Source organism: Macaca thibetana, chromosome 15, assembly GCF_024542745.1.
Source record: "Macaca thibetana thibetana isolate TM-01 chromosome 15, ASM2454274v1, whole genome shotgun sequence".
NCBI classification, from domain to species: domain Eukaryota; kingdom Metazoa; phylum Chordata; class Mammalia; order Primates; family Cercopithecidae; genus Macaca; species Macaca thibetana.
In genome coordinates this window covers 105556979-105583817 of record NC_065592.1, presented here as the reverse complement: position 1 = coordinate 105583817, position 26839 = coordinate 105556979, and the positions used below count along the sequence as shown (strand labels likewise).

The 26839-nt window shown below is 46.3% G+C and overlaps 2 protein-coding genes across 3 annotated transcripts in view; one reads left to right on the top strand and one right to left on the bottom strand.

The window, feature by feature from the left end:
* NINJ1 (ninjurin 1) overlaps positions 1 to 26839 on the top strand; it is an 868176-nt gene that overhangs the window by 359596 nt on the left and 481741 nt on the right. The gene's annotated exons all lie outside the window — the stretch shown is intronic.
* Positions 1 to 26839, bottom strand: part of PHF2 (PHD finger protein 2) — a 104546-nt gene that overhangs the window by 49444 nt on the left and 28263 nt on the right. The window lies entirely within an intron of this gene.

Sequence of the window (26839 nt, the reverse complement as noted above, 5' to 3'; positions counted from 1 at the left end):
GCCAGCCTGGGTGAGGGCCACCAGTGCCCCATCACCGGGGGGGCAGGGAAGGAAGAGGGGTTCTCAGAGCCTGGCTGTCCCCATCACCTCACCAGGGGTAACCTGAGGGGTCAGAAAACACCAAAGGCAGCTCGGAGCCCCTCCTGCGGGCCACACCATAGCCACCCATCCAGCTCATCCTCATGGGGGCCACGAAGAGGCCCAGACACAGGCCTAGCAGCCTGGCCTTGGGACATGCCCAGGACTCCAGACACAGAACTATTCTTTCCTCATTCCCTCCCTGGAGCTCCTCCAGACCCCTTGCAAACGTGCTTGGAGACTTAGAACAAGAGAGCGCTCCTCCCACGCAGATGGCAGGGCTACAGGCTTTAAGCCATTTGAGGAATGAAGACAGAGTATCAAAGGATACAACCTAAGACATCAATAAACTTCTGCAGAAGCAAACCCAGCAAAATGGAAATGCTTTGTTTTATTCTGATACTTTTTTTAGTTAAAAGTGACATGAGGCCAGGTGTGGTGGCTCATGTCTGTAATCCCAGCACTTTAAGAGGCCAAGGTGGGTGGATCACTTGAGGTCAGGAGTTCAAGATCAGCCTGGCCAACATGGTGAAACCCCGTCTCTAATAAAAATACAAAAAAAATTAGCCAGGGCATAGTGACACACACCTGTAATCCCAGCTACTCGGGAAGCTGAGGTGGGGGAATTGTTTGAGCCCGGAAGGCGGAGGTTGCAGTGAGCTGAGATTGCACCACTGCACTCCAGCCTGGGCAACACAGTGAGACTCTGTCTCCAAAAAAAAAAAAAAAAAAAAAAAAAGTGACATGAGAATGGCCATCTGTAGCATGTAAAGAGGCTCCAAGACTAAATAAGAACACAGTGGATAATGGGCAGGGCACAGATCCAGACAACTCCCAGAAGAAGAATGCAGCAAACAAACTGGAAAATACTTCAACATCTTCCTCTAGTGAGCAAATGCATGTAGATAAAACTGACCAGTAATTTTAAAAATGGACATTCCCCCCAGGCAGCCCTAGAATGTCACTATAGAAGGGGGTCTGGGCAGCAAGCTACCTGGAATGGAAGCTACAGATGTGCATGAAGCAAACTGTTTTTAATCAGAGCAAACAAACAAACAAAAAAACGAACATAAAGACACTGCTGACCTTAAGGAAATAAAAAAGGATTATAACAGAATACTATGAAAAATTATAGGTCAATAAATTACATAACCTGGATGAAATGGAGAAATGCTCAGAAGCACACAAACTGCCAAAACTAACTCAAAAAGAAACAGAACATTTGAACAGACCTATAACAAGTAAAGAGATTAAATCAGGAATCAAAAAACCTCCCCCAAAAAGAAAATCCCAGAACCACCAATAGTGAATTCTATCAAATATTTAAAGAAGAATAACACCAATCCTTCTCAAACTTTTTCAGAAAATAGAAGAGCGGGGAACATTTCCTAACTCGTTCTATGAGGTCAGCATTACCCTGAGTCCAAAACCAGACAGAGACACTATAAGAAAACTATAGACCAGTATCTCTACAGAATCCTCAACAGATTCTTGATGTAAAAATCCTCAACAGAATACCAGCAAATAAAGTCTAGGAGCACATTAAGGGGACAATGCACCATGACCAAGTGGGATTTATCACAGGAATGCAAGGATGGTTCAGCACATAAAAATAAATCAGTGCTTCAACCCCTGAAGCATCACGTCTGACTGCAAGAAGAAAAAGATGCAACCCTGGGGCTCTGTCCTGGAGGCTGGGACAGCAGAAGTTGTGCTTCTCTTTCCTTCACCCAGGAGGACAGATCTCATTAAGTGGGTAAAATACAAGAAGAAGCAGGGCTCACTGGGCTCCTTCTCCTGAGCCAGCACAGCCCTCTGCCTCATTCCTATGTTCCCATCTCTCCCAATCCTTCCCCAATTCCCCATCCTCCCCAAGACACATTATACCATATTAACACAATGATGAAAAATCCTATGTGACCATCTCAATTGATACAGAAAAAGCACTTAACAAAATCCTTTCATGATAAAAACACTCCACAAACTAGGAATAGACGGGAACTTCTTCAACATGATGAAAGCCATCGATGAAAAATCCACAGCAAACATTGTATACAATGGTGAAAGGCTGTAAGCTTTTCCCATAAGATGAGGAACAAAATAGGATGCCCATTGTGTTGCCACTTCTGTTTAACACAGTACTGGAAGCTCTAGCCAGAGCTATTAGGACACAAAAATTCCTGAAATAAAAGGAGTCTGAATTGGAAAGGAAGATATAAAATTATCTTTATTTGCATATGACATAATCCTGTATATAGAAAACTCTAAGGAATCCATACGCAGAAAAACTTTCTATAGCTAATAAATAAATTCAGAAGTTGAAGGTGCAAAAACAACACACAAAAACCAGTTGGATTTCTATACACTAGCAATGAATAATCTGAAAATAAAATCAAGAAAGCAATTACCATTATAATAGCATCAAAAATAACAAAATATTAATATATAGGAATAAATTTAACCTAGGAAACACAAGACTTGTACACAGTTGAAAGAGGTCTTAAAGGATACAATAAATGGAAATATATCCCATGTTGATGAACTGGAAGACTTAATAGTGTTAAGACAGCAATACTACCTAAATGAATCTACAGATTCAATGCAATCCCTATCAAAATCCCAACAACTTTGTTTATGGAAATGGAAAAGCTAAGGAAACTTACCCTTCCTGATTTAAAACTTACTACAAGGCTATGATAAAACACTGTGGCACTGGCGTAAGGATAGACATATAGATCAATGCAATAGAACTAAGACCTCAGAAATAAACCCATACATCAACACCCAACTGATTTTTAACAAGGGTTCCTAGACCACACAATGGAGAAAGAATAATCTCTTCAACATATGGTGCTAAGGCAAGTGGACATCCACATGCAATGGAATGAAGTTGGATGCCTACCTCACACCACATACAAAAATTAACTAGAAATGGATTGACAGCCTAAATATAAGCTAAAATTATAAAACTCTTAAAACATAGGAGTAAATCTTCATGACCCTGAATTCAACAATAGATTCCTAGATATGACACCAAAAGCATGAATAACAAAAGAAAAAATTGCTAATTTGGATCCCATCAAAATTAAAAACTTTTTTGCATTAAAGGACACTACCAACAGAGTAAGAAGGCAAGTGACAGAACAGGAGGAAATATTTGCAAACCATAAATAAGACAAGGGCACAGCATCCACAAGATGTAAAGAACTATTACAGTTCAACAATCTGATTAATAAACAGGTAAAGGACTTGAACAGACATTTCTTCAAAGAAATATGCAAATGGACAACAAGCACATGAAAAGAAGCTCAACATTCTCAGTCATTAAGGAAATTAAAATCAAAACTACAGTAAGGTAACACTTCACACCCAGTAGGATGGCTACATTTTATTATTATTATTATTATTATTATTATTATTATTATTATTTGAGATGGAGTCTTGCTCCGTCGCCCAGGTTGGAATGCAGTGGCGCAATCTCAGCTCACTGCAACCTCTGCCAGGTTCAAGCAGTTCTCCTGTCTCAGCCTCCTGAGTAGCTGGGACTACAGGTGCCTGCCACCACGCCCAGCTAATTTTTGTATTTTGAGTAGCGATGGGGTTGGTCAGGCTGGTCTCAAACTCCTTACCTCAGGTGATCCACCCACCTCAGCCTACCAAAGTACTGGGATTACAGGCGTGAGTCATTGTGCCTGGCCAATTTTTTTTTTTTTCAAAGTAAGTGTTGGAGAGGATGTAGAGAAATCATAACCCTCTTACATCAATGGTAAAAATGTAAAATGGTGCAAGCACTGTGGAGAAAAATTTTATGTTTCCTCAGAAAATTAAACATAGAATTACAATGTGACACAGCAATTCCACTGACAGATACATACCCAAAAGAATTAAGAATAGGTACTCAGGCCAGGTATTGTGGCTCATGCCTGTAATCCCAGCACTTTGGGAGGCCAAGGTGGGCAGATCACTTGAAGTTAGGAGTTTGAGACCAGCCTGACCAACATGGCGAAACCCTGCCTCTATCAAAAATACAAAAATTAGCTGGGCATGGTGGCACACACCTGTGGTCCTAGCTACTCAGGAGGCCGAGGCACGAGAATCACTTGAACCCAGGAAGTAGAGGTGGCAGTGAGCCGAGATTGTGCCACTGCACTCAAGCCTGGCCAATAAAGCGTGACTCTGTCTCTAAAAAAAAAACAACAACAAAAAAGAAATGAATAGGTACTCAAATCCTTGTACACAAATATTCCTAACAGTATTATTCACAATAACCAAAAAGTGGAAATTGCCCAAATGTCCACTGACATTTGGATAAACGTCAATGAATGGATAAACAACATTTAATCTGTATGTACAATGGAATATTATTCAGCCTTAAAAAGGAATGAGGTCCTGATACACCCTACAATGTGGATGAATCTTGAAGGCATTACACTAAATGAAAGAAGCATGATACATAAGGACTAATGCTGTATGATTCCACTTATGTGAAATGATAATATGTTTATAATAGGCATATCCACGGAGACAGAAAGCTGACTGGTAGTGCTTTCAGAAGGTGGGAGGAGAGAGGAATGAGGTGTTACTGTTTAGTGGGTACGGAGTCTCCTTTGGCAATTAAAATATTTTGAAGCTAGATAGAGGCAATGGTTGCAAACCATTGTGAATTTACTAAGTACCACTGAATTGTTCACTTTAAAATGATTAATATTATGCTATGTGAATTTTAACTCAATAAAAGAGGAAAAACGAACCTGGCCCTGTAAGAGTGACAACATCACCATCTCCATCACCACCATCACCATCACCAACATTGCCACACCATCATTATCATCATTACCTCAACCACTATCATCACTACCATCATCATTATCTTCACCATCACCACCATCACCATCACCAACATTGCTACACCATCATCATCATCACCTCAACCACCATCATCATTATCATTACCATCACCATCACCAACATCACCACACCATCATCATCATCGCCTCTACCACCCTCACCACCAACACCATCACCCTCACCACCAACACCATCACCAACATTGCCACACCATCATCATCATCACCTCTACCACCATCACCACCACCATCATCACCCTCACCACCAACACCATCACCAACATTGCCACACCATCATTATCATCACCTCAACCACTATCATCACCACCATCATCATCATTATCTTCACCTTCACCATCACCATCATCACCATCACCAACATTGCCAAACCATCATTATCATCATCACCTCAACCACCATCACCATCGCCATCACCATCACCACACCATCATCATCACCTCTACCACCATCACCACCACCATCATCATCACCCTCACCACCACCATCACCAACATTGCCACACCATCATTATCATCATCACTTCAACCACTATCATCATCACCACTACCATCACCATCACCAACATCGCCACACCATCATTATCATCATCTCAACCACCTTCATCATCACCACCACCACCACACCATCATTATCATCATCTCAACCACTATAATCACCACCACCACCATCATCATCACCAACATTGCTACACCATCATTATCATCATCACCTCCACCCTCATCACCATCATTTTCATCACCATCACCAACATTGCTACACCATCATTATCATCACCTCAATCACCATCATCATCCTCACCAACATTATCATCACCATGACCTTCACCATCACCATGACCACCATCACCAACTCCATTATCACTAACTCTGGCTGAGCGCTCACTCTGAGACAGGCAGCATGTCAAGAACTCTAATAGCATTATTTTCCAGCAACCCTGCAATAATGGGAATTCTTATTATTAGCCTTATTTACCACAATAGGGAAACTGAGGTAGGTATGAGAGGTTAAGTGCCTGCCCACAGACAGAATAGTCTCCTTATTCATTCACTAAGGATAGTACAGCCCTTGGCCTTGGAGCATTTATACATGCAAATGAAGCCGGGTAAAGAGATGGGTGGGCCTGGCCCAGAGTGAATACTCATTAGAGTGAGCTGTTACTGCAAGTTCCCAGTGTATCAGACTAACCCTGCAAGGCCACCAGGGTCTTGGGCCCTAGACGGATGCTCTCTTCCACAGCCACCACAGTCCTGAGTTCTGGAAACAGAGCATGAGGCCCAGAAAAAGATCTTAGCAAACTGTTTTTGAAAATAAAAAGTTCACTCTCTTAGAACACAAGCTAAAGTCAATCCATGCACTCCAAAGAGTCAAGTGTAAAAGAAAAGCCATCTAAAGCACAATGTGAGGGAATATTTGTCTGCTCTCAGGGTGCAAAGTGACTTTCTTTATAAAGAAACAAACAAAAATTGGAAAGGAAACTCAGAAAGAACACTGATGGATGAAAATTATGCTCCAAAACACCAAAACAAACTTTAAAATGCACGCTATGAAAAATACATCAAATATGGCAAAGTGTTAATATTCTTCCTTCATGAAGTTTATACTAAGGGTGTCTGCCCAATAGAAGCAAAGGCCCAAAGCCAGGAACGGGACCAGGGCACAGCACTATGGCGTGTGAAGAAGAGCTCAGCACAGAGGAGGGCAGGAGAGGGCTAGAAAACGTCACATGCACTGACCACAGTGCCATGTATACCTCAGGTTCTCATCAGTGACACTGAGTTTCAGCCACATGCAAGGACTTTTGTGGGACCAGATGAGCTAGGAGCTGAGAACAGTCCCTTCAGCACCATCATTACTCATTTCAAGGACACATGTTATAATACATTGCCCTGGAGGGGAGCTGGTTGAGCTCTTGCAGCCCAGAAATTAGACCCAGAATCCACACTGCATATCAGACCCCACATCCATGTGAGACCCCAAATCCACACCCACAGCCACATCCATGCTCCATGTCCATGCACACATCCATAGTCACACCCATGCCCCATGTCCACACCCTCACCTGGCCCCTGGCTGCTCCAGGCTGTGCCCTCACTGCAGCATCTGGAGCAGACGAAGGCACAGGATGGCCTACACCACCCTGACCTGGTTCTGCCACCATCCCAGCAGAGCCCTTGCACACTTATGGCCCATCACACACACCTGCCTGCCAGGCCTTTATGGGTTTTTGCTGACCCTCAGGCAGAAGGTCAGAGGTCAGACCACCAAACTCAGAGTAGGACAGACAGACTCGGGGCTCAGTTAGCAGAGCCAGCACTCCCTGAAACATGGCTGTTCTGGGGACAAGACTTAGGGTGAGAGGTTGGAAATACCAGGATCCTCACAGGGCCTTCGGATAGGAGCCCCCTGAGGGACTCGCTCTCCAGGTTGGAGATCAGAAGTCCAAATGGGCCACACTGGGCTAAAATCAAGGCATGGGCAAGGGCAGCTCCCTCTGGAAGCTCTAGAGAGAATCTGTTTCCACCTCCTCCAGTTCCTAGAGGCCCCTGCACTCCCTGGCTCCTGGCCTCTTCCACGTTCAAAAACAGTGATGGCCAGCTGAGCTCTCACAGATGTTGCCCTGACTCCACCCTCCTCCCGCCCTCCTCCCCTCCTAAGGACTACTGTGACGACGCTGCAGCCGCCAGGTCATCCAGGACAGTCTCCCCATCCACAGTCCTAACTCCATCCACAGCTTCCCTTCCTCTCCTCTTGCCATGCAACTTAAAGTTGCAGGATTAGGACATGGGTGACAGCAGGGGCTGTTATTCTGCCAACCGAGCTAAGAAACACACCTCAGGGTGACCTCAGGCTTGGCATATGGACAGACTGGCTGGGCCCTGACTGGACCCCAAGCCCAAATCGAAGCCTGTATGAGGCCCCAGCAGTGCCTGTGAGGGTAAGGAAGTCCCAGTCTCCTCAAACTCCATCCCTCTGGCATCCCAGGCCTCACCCCTCCCTGTGATGTAGCAGGGACAAGGTGACAACAGCCATGGTGAGTCAGTGACTCAGCACAGGAAGGACAAGTCACAGCCAGGAGCTGCACCCACAGCCTGGACCACCTTGGTGCATGGAAAGGCCCCCAAATGCCCCAGATGGTTGGGCACATCCCTAGTAAACAACAACCTTTTAATAGTCCAGGGGTTGGCGCACCGCAGAAGTAGCTGAAGGGCTCTCCAGACCTCGGCTCCAAGGGTGCAGAGGGAACTGCCCTGTCCAAAGGCCATATGGGAATTAGGGCTGCAGTCAGTAAACAAGGATGGAGATCAATATGTCCTTAAAATACACCTCCCCACCAAGAATCAGGTTCCTCGGCTCTGGACGTTGGCACAGGATCCTGGATCCTGGGGAGAGGCAGCACAAGCCCACTTTACAGGTGGGGAGGCCGAGGCTTGGGGGTCACAAGAACGTGTACAGCCAGCACCAGGGGTCAGAGGCACAAAGGTCAGGTGGGGATATGGTCCTCACACCTGGCCCCGCCCTCCATGCGGTGCCTACCTGTGTGGCTGCAGGCTCTGGGACAGTGTCCACTGTTGGACACTCTTCCCTGGCACAGCCAATTCACTTACACAAGGAGAGGCCCCTTGCGGGCTTCCTCCTTCCAGCACCACCCACCCATGAACTGGGTGGCACAGGGGACAGACCTCACCTTGGCCAGGACGGTTGCCTTGGTCAGTCATTTACTGCTTTGTGCAGGAGATTCCGAGAGACTGAGAGAAAAGAGAGGTGGTCACGGTGGGAGGGTCCTTCTGCTGCCCAAAAGAAGCTCAGAGAACCAAAGGCCTCAGCACCCCCTCACCACCTAGGTGCCTGGGCCAGACGCAGGGGCTGTATCCAAGGCCTGCCCACCAGGGTGGGGTGGCCACTGGGCTGCCCCTCCTCCCCCACCAAGGCTGTAGGAAGTGGACCCTCCGCAGGGATCCAGGCCAGATCCCCTGCTGGCACCGACCCTACATCTGCATCGCTGCTCCAACCCCTACCGCCTGTGCCACCAACCCTGACAGGGGCCACTTGGCAGGTGAAACTAAGTCTCAGGGCTTTCAGCCTGGCTCTGCCACTATACGCCGAGGAGACAGCACCTAATGAGGATCCAGGGCCCCGACCGTGCAAGCTCCAGTAGAGTGAGCTCCATCGGGGGCCATCCTGTCCTCACAGGAGAGGCTGTTTGCTAACACTGGGCATTAATTTTATTGTACCAGAATTAGAGCTCTCTAAATGCCCCCTAAGAAATTACTCAGAAAGTTGGCAAAATGAAAAATAAGAGGAGAATAACCACAGAAAAATGGAAAATATTTTCCTCGCACTAAAGAAAGGAGCATAGGACACTGAGAATCTAAAGGAAACCAGGCAACACCAAAACAGTTACGGCATCCCAAGGCCATGTTAGCAGACTGCATTACTTCAGAGACAAAAACAAGCACATGCTTCTTTCTCATTAACATACAACCAACCTCATCCCCTCACTAATGCAGAGGGGCAATTCCCAGATGCCCATGTACTTGCGGCCTGTGTCCACTCTGCCCTCTGCAGGAAGCCCATCGTGGGCCACCTGAGAGGCAACCAGCCAGATTTTGTTGACTTCAAAGGTTGCCGCCCATGGGGACAGTGCTGGCTCACAGGAGCTGAGCTCCCAAAGGACCCCCCAGCCAGACCCACTCATCCACCTGCATCCTGCAAACAGGCCCTCGTGCCTCACCTGCTGCCCCTGCCCCAGCGTGGAGATGCATCCCAGGACACAGACAGAGGCTCCGTGAGGACCCAGATGTGGGGGAGGGGGTGAGGACGGTCCTCACAGAACCAAGGCCCCAGACTCAGACCTTTCAGAAGACAGAAGGTGGGACTCTCCCTCCTGGGAACAGGCGCTGGAGCCCCCTGCAGGCCGCTGGCCACCCGGCCTCGCGCACCCCCAGGCTGGGCCCTGCGGGTCTGTTCCGGGAGCCCACCCCCATCTGCAGAAAGAGTAGGCCACAGGCTGCTTGTGGTGCGGTGAGCCAGGACTGCAGAATCCGAGGGCGAGCGGGGCATGTGGCTGAGCTGAAGCCCAGGGATGCCTTCTAAGGCTGTGCTAGGCAGGGCTTCTGCTTCTCCAATAACTCAGGGCAGACCAGACCAGGAGAAAACCCAGGAGCTGAGAGAGGCGGTGCCCGGCCACACACAGACCTCAGAGGCCACCAGGGGCACAAATGTCACCCCAGGACCTTAGTATTAAACAGAACATCAACAAAAAGACAAAGTTGGCCAGCCCTTTTCCCTTTTTAACCCTGGCTAAGAGCGGCACCTCCTGAGATGCCCCAGGGGCTGCACTCCTTCGTGCTACAACAGAAGCTTGTTGGCCGAAGTGCAAACTTCAGGGGCCGCAACAGGCCCACCACGGCTGGACGGCAGGCATAAAGCACAGGGCATGGGGAGCCACTAGCAGGTGTGGAGCACGGGCCACCGGGGGCCACCAGCAGGCGTGCAGCACGGGCCACCGGGGGCCACCAGCAGGCGTGGAGCACGGGCCACCGGGGGCCACCAGCAGGCGTGGAGCACGGGCCACCAGGGGCTACCAGCAGGCATGCAGCACGGGCCACCAGGGGCTACCAGCAGGAGTGGAGCATGGGCCACTGAGGGGGCCATCTGAGCACCAGCCTAGCGAAGGCCCACATCCACCACCCCCCCGACCGCTTTCTTGGCCTCCACACTCCACCCTGAGGACACTTGAATGCTCAGTCTTGTACAGGCAAGGTCAGCGGATCAAAGTGCCAGCCCAGGACGCCAGCCCAGGATGCCGGATCAGGTCCTCTGAGCAAGTCCTCCTCAGCCAGTGAGGATGAAGTTGCCTGGTCCCTAAGAGAGGGGCTACGACGAGAGTGGTGTTTCCACCCACTCACAGGCCCAAGGGTCTGTGTCGCAGCTTGTGGCCTCCCAAGAGCTGGGAGATGGCTGGGCAGGGGTCTCGTAAAGGCACGCTGAGGGGTAAGGTGAGGGCAAGGACCAAGGACAGACCCAGGCCTCAGGGCTACAAAGGAGAAGCGGAGAACACCCGCCTGAGCCAGTGAGGCCTGGGGGTGACCCACCTCTGCACAGGCAGCGAGGACTGCAGATCCCCAGTGTACCCCACGGTGGGGAAGGACAGGCAGCTGCCTGTGAGCAGCTGGAAGGGGACTCAGACCCACAGGGAAGTGACCAAGCACTAGAGTGAGGCCTGGGACCTGGCTTAGCACACATACAAACACACACACCACACATGCAGACACACATACACAAACACACCACACACATGCAGACATACCACATGCACACACCACACACACACAACACACATGCGGACACATGCCACACACACACAACACACACACAGATACAACACACATGCAGGCATACATAAACACACTATGCACAGACACACACACGCACACACACCACACATGCAGACACACACATCACACACAGACATACCCCAAACACGCAAACACACCACACACATACAGACACAAATACACACGCAGACACACACCACACACATATCACACACAGACACAAACACACCACACACATACAGACACAAATACACATGCAGACACACCACACACATCACACACAGACACAAACACACCACACACGCAGACACACACAAATACACAACAGACATGCAGACACCCATCACACACATGCAGACACACAGACATATACACCACACATGCAAACACACAACACACGTGCACACACACCACACACACACAGACACACAAACACCACGCATACAGATAAACACACATTACACAGACATGCAGGTACACATACACCACACCTCCAGGCACACACACACACACCACACATCCAGGCACACACACATCACACATGTACACACAACACATATGCAAACATACATGTGCACACACAAACGTGCAGACACACAAACACAGAGACACACAAACACCACACACAGGCACACGCACACACCATACACATCACACATGCAGACACACACCACTCACACACAGAAATACACACAGATATAGACACAAACACATGCAGACACAAACACAGGCATACACACACACAGGTGTGCAAGCGCAGAGTGCTGTGTGACCAGGATGCTGTTACTATTACAATTTTTAAAAATAAAATAGATCTTTACTTACTGACATGGTAAGATATCAAAAATATATTGTTAAGTGAAGAAAAGCATGTTTGAGAAGAATGTGTATGGTACAATTCTTTTTGGTGGAAAACCCAAAATAAAGTAAGTGTGCTTATGTGCGTGTGTTTCTATGTCCACATCTATGCACATGCAGGTGTGTGCACGCATGCATGTGTATGTGTGTGCACTGTGTGTGCCTGTATGCCCGTTTGTGTGTGCACGAGTATGCAGGCAGATGTACACTGCCATGTGTATGCGTGTGTGTGTACATGTCTGTGCGCCTGTCTATGCGTGTGCCCATGAGTGTGTCATGTGTACGTGGTTCAGTCCACCACACTCACCTTGCCCCTGGGGGGCCCCAGTGGTGAGAAAGGGGTGGAGGGCTGTGTGTTCAGGTGGCACAGGTACAACAGCTGCATTAGCTCACTTGCACAACCAGATGAGGCCACGCTGGCTATTGGGTTCATCTGGGCCAACTGTGACCCCAGCTTCCCCAAACTGAGTCAACTCCAAAGAAGTTTAAATCTAATTTAGTGCCCAAAGTCCAATAACTAGAAAGAAAATAGAAATTTCAAACACAGGCCGGGCACGGTGGCTACACCTGTAATCCCAGTACTTTGGGAGGCCAAGGTGGGCGGATTACGAGGTCAGGAGATAGAGACCATCCTCATGAACACTGTGAAACCCCATCTCTACTAAAAATACAAAAAAATTAGCTGGGCCGGGTGGTGGGCGCCTGTAGTCCCATCTACTCGGGAGGCTGAGGCAGGAGAATGGCATGAATGGGGGGGGGGGGGCGGAGCTTGCAGTGAGCAGAGATCGCGCCACCGTACTCCAGCCTGGGAGACAGAGAGAGACTCTGTCTCAAAAAAAAAAAAAAAAAGAAATTTCAAACACAGAGGTGAGTGGGGGTGGCGGTGATGAGACACTGCAATGACTGAGTGTCAACTTGATTGGACTGAAGGATGCAAAGTATTGATCCTGGATATGTCTGTGAGGATGTTGCCAAAGGACATTAACATTTGAGTCAGTGGGCTGGGAAAGGCAGACCCATCCTTAACCTGGTGGGCACCATCTAATCAGCTGCCAGCGTGTGGCTGGAATATAAAGCAGGGAGAAAAACCTGAAAAGACTAGACTGGCCCAGCCTCCCAGCCTACATCTCTCTGCTGTGCTGGATCCTTCCTGCTCTTGAACACTGGACTCCACGTTCTTCAGTTTTGGGTCTCAGACTGGCTCTCCTTGCTCCTTAGCTTGCAGATGGCCTGTTGTGGGACCTTGTGATAGTGTGAGTTAACACTTACTAAACTCCTATATAAATATATATATCCTATTAGTTCTGTCCCTCTGGAGAACCCTAACTAATATAGACATCAAAGGAAATGGCTAAGAAAAAGAAAACTGAAAGGGGTCAGGGGTGGGGAGTGTAGAATTCAGATGCTTCCAGAGGCCCCACAATTGCCTCTTGGGATCTCTAAAGACGCCTGCCTGCTTTCTAGGAAAGTAGCTTGCTCCCCACAAAACCTGCGCTCTCTCCTGGGTGCTGCTCCGGCTGCCTAAGACCCTCAGGCAAGGGCGGCCCCAGAGGGGAAGCGTCTCTTCTGAGCTCTTCCCACAGGAATCCTTATTCTGCAGACAGGACACAGTGGCGCTCTCACAGGTGACATGGAATTCTGACCCCAAGCATGCCAGTGGTTGCTAGCCCCGCTCATGGAGCTGTGGCCCTGCTGTAGGCTACAGGGCGCAGCCTGCCATGAGGCCTTGAGTCGGCTAGGGCTTGCCTTCAGGGGGGCTGGAGGGTCCAGCACAGAAGCACAGCCAGGGATGGACACCTAGCCCTGGCCCCTGGCTCAGGCACCCTCCAACCATGCCACCCTCCAGACCATGCCGAGCCTGGAATGATCTCCTGAACAGCACAACTGGATTGCATTCCTGGTTTCTTCTATTGTTGTTCAGAACATTTATTTAATGTAAACCATAATTTTTGAACCTAATTTTGACATTTAAACAAAAAGTGGCTGGGTGCGGTGGCTCACACCTGTAATCCCAACACTTTGGGAGGCCAAGGTGGGCAGATCACCTGAGGTCAGGAGTTCAAGACTAGCCTGGCCAACATGGAGAAACCCCGTCTCTACTAAAAACCCAAAATCGGCCAGGTGTGGTGGCACACGCCCGTAATCCCAGCTACTTGGGAGGCTGCGGCAGGAGAATCATTTGAACCCAGGAGGCGGAGGTTGCGGTGAGCCAAGATTGAGCCATTGTACTCCAACTCCAGCCTGGGCAACAGAGCGAAACTCTGTTTCAGAAAAAAACATATATATATACACACATATAGGAGAAACATCAAATAAAAAAAGGAAGTGGCTTCTTTCACTCCCAGAGGTGGGGCAAACAGGCAGACTTCGCCTTACCTCGCGGCCCTCTGCAGCATCTGGCGCAGGGTTCAAGGCGCTCTGTCAGAGCTCAGCTGGCGTCAGGCACACATTCAAGTTACAAATGTCCCTCTGGCGAGGCTTATCTTTTAATAATACAAAGCCACAATGCAGGTGGGGCTGCAGGGCAGGCACTCTTACCCTTCTAGTCAGGGGACTAACTTGGGAAGGAGTTTCCTGAACCCCATCTGTATGTATCAAAAGCTTTAAAAAGATTTGTGCCCTTCAGGCCAGAATTCCACATCGACAAATCTATTTTAAGGCAGAATGCACAGATGCACACAAAGACTCATGTTAATGTAGTCCCTACTATGGTTATTTAAAACAGCAAAAACTAGGAACAGCACACATCCCCAGGAAGGGTCAGGTAACCCTCCCATGGCTATTTAAAACAGCAAAAACTAGGAACAGCACACATCCCCAGTAAGGGTCAGGTAACCAGGGCATGATGCGCTCATATGATGGGAGTATTACACAGCCATTAACCAATGGGTTGTACAAGTTCTTTAGTTTAGAAGTTTAGAGTTAGGCAGACACTAAAAACTACAGCCCTTTTCCCTGGTGCTAGGCAATGGCCACGTTCTTTCTTTCCTTACACTTTTGTGCGGTTTTCTAAACCACAGAAAATGAGCATGTATTCCTTTTATAACAAGCAACAAAAGTCCCGCTTTACTTTCAAAACCAGAATGGCCCCTGACAGCTCGCTTCCCAGCTCATCTCTTCCTGGCTTTCCTGTGTCCCGGTCCCCTGCAGAGAAGGCTTCCTAAGCCATCCACCCTGGAAAGAAGCTGAGGACCCCTGTCTTCAGACCAGTGGGCTGATGGATTCCTGCTATTTGGAGTCCCCCAGGTGTCTCACAAGGAACCTGTGGGGAGGAGGGAAAAGATCAGTGTCAAGGGGCTAACAGGATGGCAAGAGCAGGGCTCCCAGTGCAGCACATGGGGCACCACCTGCAGCCTGTGACACCCAGTGCACGAAGAAACCCTGGGCAATGACTGCCACCAACAACTGTATGACCACAAGAGGTAATCAACGTCAGTGAGTCTCAGACTCCTTCTCTGCAGAGAGTGGATCATCGTACCCAGTAGAAGGTCAATGACAGAAATACTGGAGGGATTGTATGTCCCATGCCTACCATGGTGCCTGTAAAGATAGTTTACTGCTTGTCATAGTTATCATCACTATCACCATCGTCATCACCATCACTGTCACCATCATTACTATCACCATCATTACCATCACCATAATTGCTATCATCTATCACCATCATTATCACTATCACCATCATTATCACCAACACCATCATCACCATCATTACTAACATCACCATCACCAATCATCACCATCAGCAATCATCACCATCACCATCACCATCATCACCATCATTACTATCATCACCATCACCAATCATCATCATCACCATTACTATCACCACCATCATCACTATCACCATCATCATCACCATCGCCATCATCACCATCACCATTAATTACTATCACCATCACCAACGTCATTATCACCATCATCATCACCATCGCCATCATCACCATCACTATTACTATCACCATCATCACCACCATCACCATCATCACTGCCATCACTATTATCACCATCTTTATTACCATCACCATCACTACCATCATTGCCATCACTGTGACCATCATTGCCATCATCGCTATCACCATCATCATCACTATCACCATCATCATCACCATCACCATCATCACCATCACCATCATCACCATCACCATCATCACCTTTGCCATCATCACCATTACCATCACCATCATTACCACCATCATCACCATCATCATTGCCATCACCATCATCACCATCATTATCACCACCACTGTTATCACCATCACTGTCACCATCATCACCATCATCATGACTATCACCATCACCACCATCATCATTACCATCACCATCCTCACCACCACAATCATCACTTTTTTTCTGCTGGGCTGATGGACCATGACCCTAGCTTTCATTTCTGGCAGGGAGTAGCTGAGAAAGTGCAAAACTCCATGGACAGAAAACACAGAATCTCCGTGGAAAGAATGTTAACATCTCTTCTCTCTTCCCAAGTGTGCCATGTCCACTCCTCCAGGACTGTGAGCTGAACAGATCCCAGCTCAGCCCCTTCCTGTCTTTAAAGAAAGGATGGAGCGGCTGGGCAGCCTCTGTCCAGCTGGGCTGTGCCCGCACTTCACCCAAAGTTTCTTCCTCCCAAGCCATGATGCCTTCATTTGCATTTCTCATTGTGCTTCTCTTCAGCAGGAGAGGGCAGCCAGACGGAACAAAAGCTAGCTGAGAACAGAAGCCACATGAGAAACAGAAGTCACGGGGTATAGAAGCCAAGAGGGAAACGAAGCCGGGCCAGCAGGCAGGAGGGGAGCCTCACCACCCTCCATGTCTGCCCCGGGGACACTGCTCCAGGAATCTGGAACATGCCCTGCCGCTGGGTGAGGAAGTGAGGTCCACCCTGTGCTGCTTAAAGAGCCTGTGCTGTTTTAACTTCTCAATATGTCACAAGTGGGTGACGACCCTATAAGCCAAAGTCACTCACTCTAGAGGGAGGTGCCCATGGTCTGAGGTAGAGGGCAAGTCCTGACACCTTGTGCCTCTCCTGTCGGGAGCCTCGGAGCAGGTAACTCAGTGCCTTCCTTCATCCAGAGAAGGGACAATGCGCCACCTACTCCACAGGCACTTGTGAGGATTAAACAGCAAGAAAGGGATGTGTAGAGGCAGCAGCACCAGGTCCACTCAGCAGCCAGGAGGAGAGGGGCCAGCCCAGGAGCTGACAACCCATAGAGACTTCTGGTCTGAAAATGTGGGCCAGGTGTGGTGGCTCATGCCTGCAATCTCAGTGCTTTGGGATGCTCAGGTAGTATCCTTGATACTTGAGCCTAGGAGTTTGAAACCAGTTTGGGCAACACAAGACCCTGACTCTACAAAAAATTTAAAAATTAGCTAGCCATGGTAGCACATGCCTGTAAATCCCAGCTACTCAGGAGGCTGAGGCAGGAGGATCGAGGAGTTCCTCGCTTGAGGCCAGGAGTTTGAGGCTGCAGTGAGCTATGACTGCTCTACTGCACTACAGTGTGGGAGGCAGGGTGAGACCCTGTCTCAGAAAAAAAAATATCAGAACCCCAATTCCCACTGGGACCTACTGAGTCAGAACCTGGTTCTAAAGACAAGCCAGGTCTGGGCACCACTATAGCAGAGTCTGTTTTAGGGCCCTTGGCCAACCCTAAGTGCCCCATCACTAATTACCCAGGGTTCTCCATGACCCATCGGGGCTCCAACTTCTGTTACGGGGACCACGGAATCCCATCTAGAGGAGCAGCCCAAATGCATGGCTCAAGTCCCAGAGCTGCCTTCTGCAGGCATCTTTGCACGCGGCCACGGAGTCTGTGCCGAGGTGCTGCCTTTGACCCGCTTCTCTGGGAATTCACTTCTTAACTACATTTCTAGAATATATTTGCTCAAAGAAAACCCCAAACATGACCAATGGGAATCACACACGGAGCAGAGCCACCTGAACCGTGGAGGCAAGTCACTCACCCTGCACAAGCCCTGATTACTCAGCTCTCAGGCAAAGTGCTTTGCCAGGAACATCTCAATAGCCCCAGACAGCTAAAGCTCTGTGACCAGGAAGCCTAGAGGCCTGGCACCAGCTGTGCTCGCTTATAGAGGAAGTGGGGAAGCCCTGGAGTTCCCATCGGCACCATCTGTGAGCACACAAGAGCATGTCAGGGCTGGCTACGGCATGGGCCTCAGAGGAGAACTGGCCCTTCTCACACCCGCATAGAGACACTGGTGGGTGGGGGACACCCCTCCCAGAGCCCTGCCAGAGTCTGCTGCAGCCAACCTTGTGGATGCAAAAATCAAAACAATTCAGGACAATACCACAGCTGCCTATTATTCTAAAAAACATCAAGACTCAAAATAAAAGTTTGCTGGCAAAGGAGTCATATGTACCTAAGGGAAACCTCCATCTACTGAAATGCATGTGAAGGATGTAGTATACAATACGAAAATTCATTTTCCAAATCACAAAATGAAAACGTATCTGCCTGACTAGTGATTTAAATTGTGACTTTAAGTAAACAGTTTATATAAAAGGCTACACAAACAGTTTTGTGCCATATGAGAAGCTGTGCAACGTCACTTGTAGTAATAAATGGAACCTGCAACTGCAGTAAGATTTCTCACCTATCAGGCCGGCAAAGGTCAAAGGCCTAGGGTGTGCCTCACATGTTCCTGCTGCCACAGACCAACAAGCATTCTCCCATATTCTTGGCAAAAACACACGTTAGTAAAAACTTCTTAGGTAGGAGCTGTTGGTATTTTAGACACAGACCCCGTTATACGTCCTCTCCCCATAGATATGTGGATCATGTGTATTCACTGCAGCAGCCATAGATTAGAGCCAAGCTGAGTGTCCATTCTTGGGAGACTGAGAGGAATATTCTGGAGTGCCAAGAAGTACAAATCCTGTATTTGCTGATCTGGAACAATTTCCAGGACGTATATTGTTCAGCAAAGAGCACAAGTTGCAGAAGAGTATACAGACACACCTTTTGTGTGTGTGGAAGATCGAAGGAAATCCATAAATATGCCCGTCTGTAATCAGAATGTTCAGGAAAGACACACAGCCCCTTGACTGCAGTGGCCATCTCTGGAGAGGTCACACTTCGGTGGCTGTGCTCGGCAGGAAGAGAAGGCAGGCTTCTCACTGGAGACAAAGTTTTGACTACTGAGTATTTTCCTCTATATATATATTGCTACCCATCAAGAACTTTAAAGAATATTTTTAATCCTGGTGAGAGACAGTGGCTCATACCTATAATCCCAGCACTTTGGGAAGCCGAGGCTGGAAGATGGCTTGAGTCCAGGAGTTCAGGACCAGCCTGGGCAACACTGCAACACCCCATCTCTCCAAAACATAGAAAAGAGCCAGGCATAGTAGCATACGCCTATAGTCCTAGCTACTCTGGAGGCTGAGGTGGGAGGGTCACTTGAGCCTAGGAGTCCGAAGCTACAGTGAGCTACGACCACCCCACTGCACTCCATCCTGGGGGACAGAGCAGGACCCTGTATTAAAAAATAAAAGGAATATTTTTAATCCCAACAAACTGCTTTGATTCAAACCAGAGCTATTTTAATTTAAAATTTTATAACTGACTTTAAAAAGAATACTTTTTTTTTTGAGACAGAGTTTTGCTCTTGTTGCCCAGGCTGGAGTGCAATGGTGTGATCTCGGCTCACTGCAACCTCCACCTCCTGGGTTCAAGCAATTCTTCTGCCTCAGTCCCCTGAGTAGCTGGGATTACAGGCACACACCACCACGCCTGTCCAGTTTTGTATTTTTAGTAGAGATGGGGTTTCACCATGTTGGCCAGGCTGGTCACAAACTCCTGACCTCAGGTGATCCACCCACCTCAGCCTCCCAAAGTGCTGGGATTACAGGTGTGAGCCACCACGCCTGGCCAAGAATACTCTTCTGACTCTCAAAAATAAATCTGTATAGAATGCAAGTCAAAAAAAAGGGATGATATGCACAGAACTTCCAGAGAAAGCTGCTAGAAGCAGGCAAGAACTTGAGGCTGTCACAGTATCCGAAAGAAGACTGAACAGAAGCCCATCCTGCCCAATCTTCTGATCTGTGAAACAAGGACAGGAAAGTCAGGAGTGGAGACTGAGTTTGCCACAGCACTTTCAATCCTTCAACAATCACTGCCTGGCACTGCTGCAGGAGGCCCAATGCACAGGTCTGCTCTAAGACCATCCCAGGGAAACGTACAGACTAAAACAAAAGAAGCCCCAGAAGTCACATTTCTCCAAATAGGAGCAGGGAGGAAGTGTATACAGATACTCCAGGTGACCTCCTCTGGATGGTAGTGTATAAAGGAACAGTCTTTTTGTTTTCCAATTTTTTTTTACTACAAAAACATTATAAAGTATAATAAAAGCAAACAAAATGAAACAAAACAAAACAAAAACCCACACAGTCTGAAAAGACAAAGCAAACATGAGAACTAGACCCAGAGATGGCACTGATGTTGCAACGACCTAAACACGAATTTATTAATATGCTAAAGCCTCTAATAAAGAAGACAGAGAGCCTGCAAGAATAGATAGGCGATGTAAGCTGAGAGGTTGAGACACTAAGAAAGAAACAAAAGGAACCGCTAGAAATCAAAAACACTGTAATAGAACTGAAGAATGCCTTTGATGGGCTCATCAATAGACTGGACACACCCAAGGAACGAATCAGAGAGCTTGAAGATACGCCAATAGAAACGTCCCCAACTGAAGCATAAAGACAAAAAGGAACAACAATGACAAAACAATATTCAAGAACTATGGGTTAATTACAAAAGGTGTAACAACATGTAATAAGAATAACAGAAGGAGAAGAAAAAGAGAAAGGAATAGAGGATATATCTGAAATAATAACAGCTGAGGATTTTCCAAAATTAATAACAGGAAGCAAACCACAGATCCAGAAAGTTCAAAAGATACCAAGCAGGATATAAACCTCCCGGCCAAAAAAATCTACACCTAGGCATATCACATTCAAACCACAAAAAAAAAAAAATCAAACACAAAAAGAATATCTTGGAACAAGTCAGGGAGGTCAGGCGCAGTGGCTCACACCTGTAATTTCAGCACTTTGGGGGGCCAAGGCAGGCAGATCACGAGGTCAGGAGCTCAAGACCAACCTTGCCAACATGGTGAAACCCCGTCTCTACTAAAAATACAAAAATTAGTTGGCCGTGGTGGCACATGCGTGTAATCCCAGCTACTTGGGAGGCTGAGGCAGGAGAATTGCCTGAACCCAGGAGGTTGCAGTGAGCTAAGATTATGCCACTGCACTCTAGACTGGGTGACAGAGCAAGACTCCACCTCGAAAAAAAAGAAAAAAGAAAAATGTGAGAGAATGGGCTAAAAACACCTTACCTACAGAGAAGCAAGGACAGAACTACGCTTGGCCTTCTCCTCAGAAATCATGCAAGCAAGAAGACTGTGGAGTAAAACATTCAAAGTGCTGAAAGAAAAAAAAAAACCAACCCACCAACCTAGAATTCTGTATCCAGCAAAATTATCCTTCAAAAGTGAAGGAGAAATAAAGTCTTTATCAGACAAACAACAATTCAGAAAATTTGTCACCAGTAAATCTGCCTTGCAAGAAATGTTAAAAGAACTTCAGAGAGAAGGAAAATGATATAGGTCAGAAACTAGAATCTGCAGAAAGAAAGGGAGAGTATTAGGGAAGTAACAAGTGAGGATAAAATAAAAACTTTTTTCTTATTCTTGATCTAGCAGACAAATTTGTTCACCATAACAACAGCAACAATGTACTTCATGACTACTTCATGACTAGAGTTTACGAGTAAGTGAGTAACAATAATATTCTAAGGCATGGGAGGGAACAATCAGGAATACTGCTTCTTGCTATACCCATAGAGTGCTAATTATTTGAAAGAGGACTTGGATTAGTCATAAATGTATTTGCGTATTTTAAAACAATCACTAAAAAAAGGTTTTTAAAAAAGCATTATTGATACGCTGAGAGGAGGAAAAAACGGAATCATAGAAAATGCTCAAAGCCAAAGAAGGCATAAAAAAGAAGACAAAAAGAAAAAACAAATAACAGGAGCAATAAACAGAAAACAGTAACAAATATGGTATATATTAATCCAACTACATAAATAACCACTTTAAATATCGATGGTCCTAAATATAACAACTAAAAAGCAGACACTGTTAGAGTGGATTAAAAGTATAAAAATAAAAATAAAACAAGGTCCAACTATGTTGTCCAACAGAAACCAACTTAAAATATAAACACACAGACAGACTAAAAGTAAAAGGATGAAACAACACTATGCCCACAAATTCAATACCCTAGACGAAAGAGACAAATTCCTCAAAAGATATACTTTGTCAAAACTCACACAAGAAGAAACAGAAATCTGACTAGGTCTATAACTATTAAAGAAATTGAATAAATAATTAATAACCTTCCAAAACATAAAGCACCAGGCTCAGATAGAACCCACTGATGAATTCCACCAACATTAAAGGGATAAATTATATCAACTTTCTACAGTCTCTTTCAGATGATAGAAGCAGAGGGAATACGTCCTTACTCATTCTGTCAGGCCAGCATTACCCTAATACCAAAACCAAACACATCGCAAGAAAAAAAAAAATTACCAATCAGTATTTCTCATGCAAAAATTCCCCCCAAAACCAATGATGTATAAAAAGAATTATTATTATTATTAGACAGTGTCTCAATCTATTGCCCAGGCTAGAGTACAGTGGTGCAATCATAGCCCACTGCAGCCTCAAACTCCTGGGCTCAAGTAATCCTCTAATCTCAGCCTCCTGAGTAACTAGGATTACTGGATTACTTGAAGCTTTCCCACTGAGATCAGGAAAAAGGCAACGATGTCCTTCTCACCACTGTTTTCCAACACTGTCGTGGAAGTTCTAGCTAATACAATAAGACAAGACCAAAAAAGAACTCCTGGACTAATAATCCATCTTCCTTCTTTCCTTTCCTTCCTTCCTTTCCTTTCCCTCTCTCCTCTCTCCTCCTCTCTCCTCTCTTTTCTCTCTCTCTCTCTCTCTCATCTCTTTCCCTCTCTCTCCATTACATGCTGCTATGGTCTGATTAATAAGCAATTATATAGCAAGGATGCAGGAATACAAGATTGATATACAAAAGTCAATTGCTTTCTTATTTATCAGAAATGAACACTTGGAATTTGAAATTTAAAACATGGTATCATTTACACTGAAAATAAAATAATTAGATATAAATATAACAAAATATGTAGATCAAAGAATTAAGTGGAGAGATATTCCATGTTCATGGATAGACTAAGTATTGTCAAGACGCCAGTTTTTCCCAATTTGATCTATACATTTAGCACAATACTAATCAATATCCCAGGCCAGTGGCTCACACCTGTAATCCTAGCACTTTGAGAGGCCGAGGTAGGCAGATCACTTGAGTGCAGGAGTTCAAGATCAGCCTGGGCAACATGGTGAAACCCTCTCCCTACCAAAAAAAATACAAAAATTAGCCAGGCATGTTGGTGCATGGCCTGTAGTCCCAGCTACTTGGGAGGCTGAGGTGGGAGGATCACTTGAGCCCAGGATGTAGAGGTTGTAGTGAGCTAAGATCGCACCACTGCCCTCCAGCCTGGGTAACAGAGCGAGACCCTGTCTCAAAACAAACAAACAAAAAACAACAACAACAACAAACCCAGCAAGTTATTTTGTGGATATTGACAAATTGATTCTGAAGTTTACACAGAGAAGCAAAGGACCCATAATAGCCAACACAATAGTGATGGAGAAAAACAAAGTCAGAGGACTGACACTCCATGACTTGGAGGCCTCCTATAAAGCTACAGTAATCAAGACAGTGTGGTGCTGGTAAAAGAATGGACTTTAATGGAACAGATTAATGGGACAGAATACAGAGCTAGAAACAGGCCCACACAAATATAGTCAACCAATCTTAGAAAAAGGAACAAAAGCAATACAATGGAGACAAGACAGTCTGATTAACAAATAGTGCTCTAATAATTAGACATCCAAATGCAATAAAAAAAGAAAACGAATCAACAAAGATCTTACTCATTTCACACAAAAAAACTTTAAATCATAAATCTAAATGTAAAATGTAAAATCATCAATCTCCTAGAAGATAACAGGAGGAAATCTAGATGGCCTTCGGTTTGGTAATAAACTTTTAGATGCAACACCAAACACACGATCCATGAAAGAAAAAATTGTTAAGTTAGACTTCATTAAAATTAAAAACTTCTGCTGTGCAAAAGACACTGTTAAGAAAGTAAAAAAGACAAGCCACAGACTGGGAGAAAATATTTTCAAAATATGTTCTGTTAAAGGACTGTTATCCAAAGTCTGCAAAGAACTCAACAATAAGAAAACAAACAACCCAGTTAAAAATTGGGCCAGATAACTAAACAAACACTTCACTAAAGAAGATATACAGATAGCAAATAAGTACATGAAAAGATGTTCCACATTATATTTCATCAGGGAAATGCAAATTAAAACAACAATGAGTTTATGAAGGCCAAAATCCAGAACACAGACGACACCAAATGCTGACAAGGATGTGAAGCAATAGGAACTCTCATTTCTGGTGGGGATGCAAAATGGTACGGCCACTATGGAAGACAGTTTGGTGGTTTCTTATAAAACTAAACAGGCTGGGCATGGTGGCGCCCAGCCTGTAATCCTAGCACTTCGGGAAGCTGAGGCAGGTGGATTGCTTGAGCTCAGGAGTTCAAGACCAGCCTAGGCAACATGGCAAAACCCGATCTCTACAAAAAATACAAAAATTAGCTGAGCATGGTGGCAGAGTCCCAGCTACTTAGGAGGCTGAAGTGGGAGGTTGGCTTGCGCCCAGGAGGTGGAGGTTGCAGTGAGCTGAGATCACGCCACTGCACTCCAGCCTAGGCGACAGAGCCAGACCTTGTGGCAAAAAAAACAAAACAAAAAACTAAACATACTCTCACCAAATGATCCAGCAATCATCATACTCCTTGGTATCTACCCAAAGGAGCTGAAAACGTGTTTACACAGAAAAACTTGCACATGGATGTTTACAGCAGCTTTATTTATAATTGCCAAAATTTGGAAGCAACCAAGATGCCCTTCAGTAGATGAATCGATAAACTGTGGTATATCCAGACAATGAAATATTATTCAGTGCTAACAAGAACTATCAGGTCATGAAAAAAACATGAAGAGTCTTAAATGTATACTACTAACTGAAAGAAGCCCATCTGAAAAGCCTATATACTGTGTGATTTCTACTACATGACATTCTGCAAAAGGCAAAGCTATGGAGACAGTAAAAAGATCAGTGGTTATCAGAGGTCTGGGGGTACTGGGAGGGATGGATAGGCAGAGCACAGAGGACTTTAGATGAAACTGTTCTGTATTACATTGCAATGACGGATACATTTTAATGGTGTCTATTACATTGTAATGGTTTGACTTTACAGTCAAAACCCACAGAAGGCCAGTCGCAGTGGCTCATGCCTGTAATCCCAGCACTTTGGGAGACTGAAGTGGGAGGACAGCTTGAGTCCAGCCATTAGAGGTTTCAGTGAGCTCTAATCACACCACTGCACTCCAGCCAGAGCAGCAGAGTAAGACCCTGTTTCAGAAAATATATAAAATAAAAACGTACAACACAAAGAGTAAATCCTAGTGTAAACTACAGACTTTGTTAATGAATATGTATCAACACTGGCTCATCAGTCATAATAAACATACTACATTAATGCAAGATGTTATGAATGCGGAAGTGGGGGGAGGAGTTATGTGGGAACTCTTGATCTTTTCACTCTGTCTTACTGAAAATCTAAAATTGTTCTACAAGACTTAAGTCTATTAAAAACAAATCACGTAGAAAAAGTTCTGTATGCATGTCTACACGCTTCCTAAAGGAAAGATCCTGGGGAAATTTGGGGTCATCAGTGGTCATGGGTGGGAATGCTAAGACATAAAGGGGAGAACTACCCAGATGGGAAAATCTCATAAAGGAAATGCTAAAGAAAGGCTCAGAATTCAAGGATTCTATCTCAGGTATTACTTAAAATAAGAATGTGCATGCAAATGGATAAGCACTAGAATGTAAGAAATTCTGGCCAGGCGCAGTGGCTCACGCCTGTAATCCCAGCACTTTGGGAGGCCGAGGCAGACGGATCATGAGGTCAGGAGATCGAGACCATCCTCGTTAACACAATGAAACCCCATCTCTACTGAAAATACAAAAAATTAGCCAGGCATGGTGGCAGGCGCCTGTAGTCCCAGCTACTTGGGAGGCTGAGGCAGGAGAATAGTGTGAACCCAGGAGGCGGAGCTTGCAGTGAGCCGAGATCGCGCTACTGCACTCCAGCCTAGGTAACAGAGCGAGACTCGGTCTCAAAAAACGAAAAATAAACAAAGAAATTCTGTTTACTGGGTAAGGAGATCACGAACCACGCTGCTACGGAATCTTAGAATCCTCTACGACTATAAAGAAGTCTCGCTCAATTTAACAGCAAGGCCTCCTGCCCCTGCCAGAGCCCATTCCTCCTCCAGGGCTCCTCGGCACCCAGGAGTGGAGCGCCAACTCACTCACTCGGTCCCCGGCCCCTGCACTATGCCACCCCTGCCCAGACCTCAGCCCCGCAGGCCTCTGCCCTACCACACATCAACCTGTCTTTCCCATCTCAGAGGGGTGTCCCC